Here is a 3,212-nt window from a genome sequence, read left to right as displayed (position 1 = left end):
TCTTTTGCCAATTATCAAAATCTTTTCTTTGAGATGGTTGTTTCATCAATGGAGATTTTTGTCATTTTTTTACTATCGTGTTGTATGTTATGTTGTCTCAATTGTAGAGTTGGAAACCTTATGCTAGCTTACCTTGGGTAGAGGTGGTAGTGATTTAACCGCCAAAACAATTGGTAAACCCTTGCGAGTGCGAGAGATTCAGGTAAGTTTAAATACATCCAGAATTTTTTTGGTAATGTCTTTTTGGCTTTGCTGGAAATGTATGTTCACGTTTTGAACATATCTAAATCCTTGATCATCTACACCTCAAACAATCTCGAAAAGTCTTCCACTCTGTGTTCTTAGTTCTTTGACATATCTAATCTTCCCAGTAGTTTGTTGGTAAAGTTTGTGGTAGTTTTTAGTTTTTACCGCTTACTTGGGTTCAAAACCCACATGTCGAGAAGAAAAAAAATGAAGAAAAGAAAAAGTACTTGATTAATTCTATAACTGGTATTACATTGTTCTACCTCAACATGTATTCGTTAACTGAAAATTTGAAATTCAGTTGTGCAGTAACTACAGATGTGGTTCAAATATCATTTGATTTTAATTATATTAGTTTTTGACAAGCCCTAATACCTCCGAGGCAAGTTAAACACCTCGGCTCATACCTTTTCACTTCAAAAGTATTGGTGCATGCCACAATTTAGATTGAACTAATCTGACTTCATTTTGCTTTGAACCAATCTCCAAAAATAATATAGTATGTTAGTCCTAGATGAGGGTCTATTATCTTTTGAGTTTCCTATTAATTGATTAATAGACCACAAATTATGTTTGATGAGCTACTTTTCAATTCCTGGCAGGTTTGGAAGGATGTGGATGGGTTTTAACTTGATATCATAATATATGTGAAAATGCATTGCCTGTACCACATTTGACATTTGATGAGGCATTTGAGCTTGCGTTTTTTGGAGCTCAGGTATCTTTGCTAATTGAATTTCTATTGCTTCTTACATAATTGAGATGTTTCATAATTAACCAAAAAGAGACTTTAAATATTAAATCTTATTACTATCGTTAGTATTATTGTCGATTATTCTCTATGGTGACAAGTCTATGCTTTAAGGATACAATTGCTCTAGGTTTGAGTAGTATTACATAGAAATGGTAATTCCCTCCCTCACAAATAAAAAAAAAAAATGATGGTAATACTAATATATACAGAGAAAAGAAAAGAATAACATTAAATAATAAGACAATTGGGAGGGAGGGAGGGGAGAGAAGAGAAGAAAAAAGGGGAAGCTTAAGCCTTTCAAAAAACAATAATATTAGCGGACCGAAATGTTATTGCATTGTTGATTGAACCATCTCCAACTTATATTTATGAGAGAACAAGTAGAATTAGGTGGAGAGAAGTCGGATCATATATCTTTGTGGTGAAGAAGTTCAACTTTCCATTGCAATTTTGATGAAGAATCAATTGATTAGGCATGGTTAGGAGAAATAGGGAGTAGACCACTTTTTTCTATTAGATGTGCATGTCTATCTGCTAAACAATTCTATACTACCTTTCATGCATGAATCAACTAAACTCAATATTGAGAATATTGTGATATTCAATCTTATGCTGTAATAGCTAAATTAGAAATACAAATAAAGTGGTTACTACTATCTTTGTTTTTTTCATGCAACATTTGTTTAAATTGTGACTAATTTATATATGACCAATCCTAAATTTTATGGAACTGTGGCAAGAACACGCTCGACTTTTTGTAAAAGAACATAGATTTTGGAAACTTGATATTAAACAAAGTTATATGTTGCTACTTGCTAGGGATATTTGATTGTGTCTCTGTGATTACCATGTGGATTTTGTTTTCCTGAAATTGGTCACAATGGAATTATCTTGTTGGGCTTTCTACATGACATGGATCAATTAGGGGCTCCAAACCTAACTTTGTCAAGATTTGCGATTTCGGGTAATATTTCATCCTTATAAGCGTTGGTATTTTTCAATCAGTAGCTGCCTTCATGTAGATTTTGTGTCTCATAATTGTATAAATCTTCTCATGTGGCAGGGAGGTGTTGGGAATTCCTCTTAAATCAGAGTGACGTTGCATGCTTTTAGTAGCCATGTGAGAATAGTTTTTCTTTATTTTCGGCTTCCAATCATCAAATCTAAAGGTACGATTTTTTTCAAATTTCTATAGTTTTACTTCAATGGGGTCTTCTTTCTTTTTTTTTTCTTTTTTTTTTTTTTTTCGAGATCTTATTATATGCTCGCTTAAGCTTGATCTTTTATGATTATCCAAGTGCACAAGTTTGAAATATTGTCTGACATTTATGTTCTTTGCTAAACTAAAGCTCATGCATTTAGTGTATAATTTCACTTGATGAATAGGTTGCCTCTTTCATATATATATATATTTATATATATATATATATATATATATATATATATATTATTTTCTTTTCAAACAATGATTTCTAATATCAATATCTAAAATGTCTGTATTTTTTACTTAAACACCGGTAAAAGAAAAGGGTTTTTTTTCCCCCCAATATTTTGATTTTATTATATGCTCGATTAAGCTTGATCATTTGTGATTATCCAAGTGCACAAGTTTAAAATATTGCTGACATTTATGTTGCTGCTAAATTAAAGCCCATGCATTCAGTGTATAATCTCCCTTGATGAATACGTAGCCTCTTTGCTAACCCATATATATATATATATTATAGTTTTTCAAACAATAATTTCTAATATCAATATCTAAAATGTCTGTGTTTTTTACTTAAACACCGGTAAAATAAAAGGGTTTTTTTTTCCCAACAAAGAAAGGGGTTGTTTGTTGTTGAGCTATCCTTAAGTAATTTTTCTGTTTCTCTGAACATTACCGCACATGTTCACATTAAACATGTAAAAATATTTTGTGTAGTGTGTTTTGCGCATAACTGTGTTTGTGTATTTCATTAGTTCACTTTCGCTGCTAGGTATTGTGTTCTTAAGATTTTGCTCTATTGTCTATAAACTGTAACAACACTTCTATATACAACAACCCATTCCATTTGCTAGCTACCATGACCATGCAAAGCTTTTTTGTACTTCGGCAAAACTGCTTACAAGTCACAACCATGTATTCTTATTATATTTTCATGCCTATTATGTTTTTCTTTTTTAATTTCTCATAAATTTTATTGTTTGAAACAATAATTGAACAACTGTT

Source organism: Coptis chinensis, chromosome 5 (genome assembly GCF_015680905.1).
Source record: "Coptis chinensis isolate HL-2020 chromosome 5, ASM1568090v1, whole genome shotgun sequence".
Taxonomy (NCBI): Eukaryota; Viridiplantae; Streptophyta; class Magnoliopsida; order Ranunculales; family Ranunculaceae; genus Coptis; species Coptis chinensis.
This window is presented reverse-complemented; position numbering follows the sequence as displayed.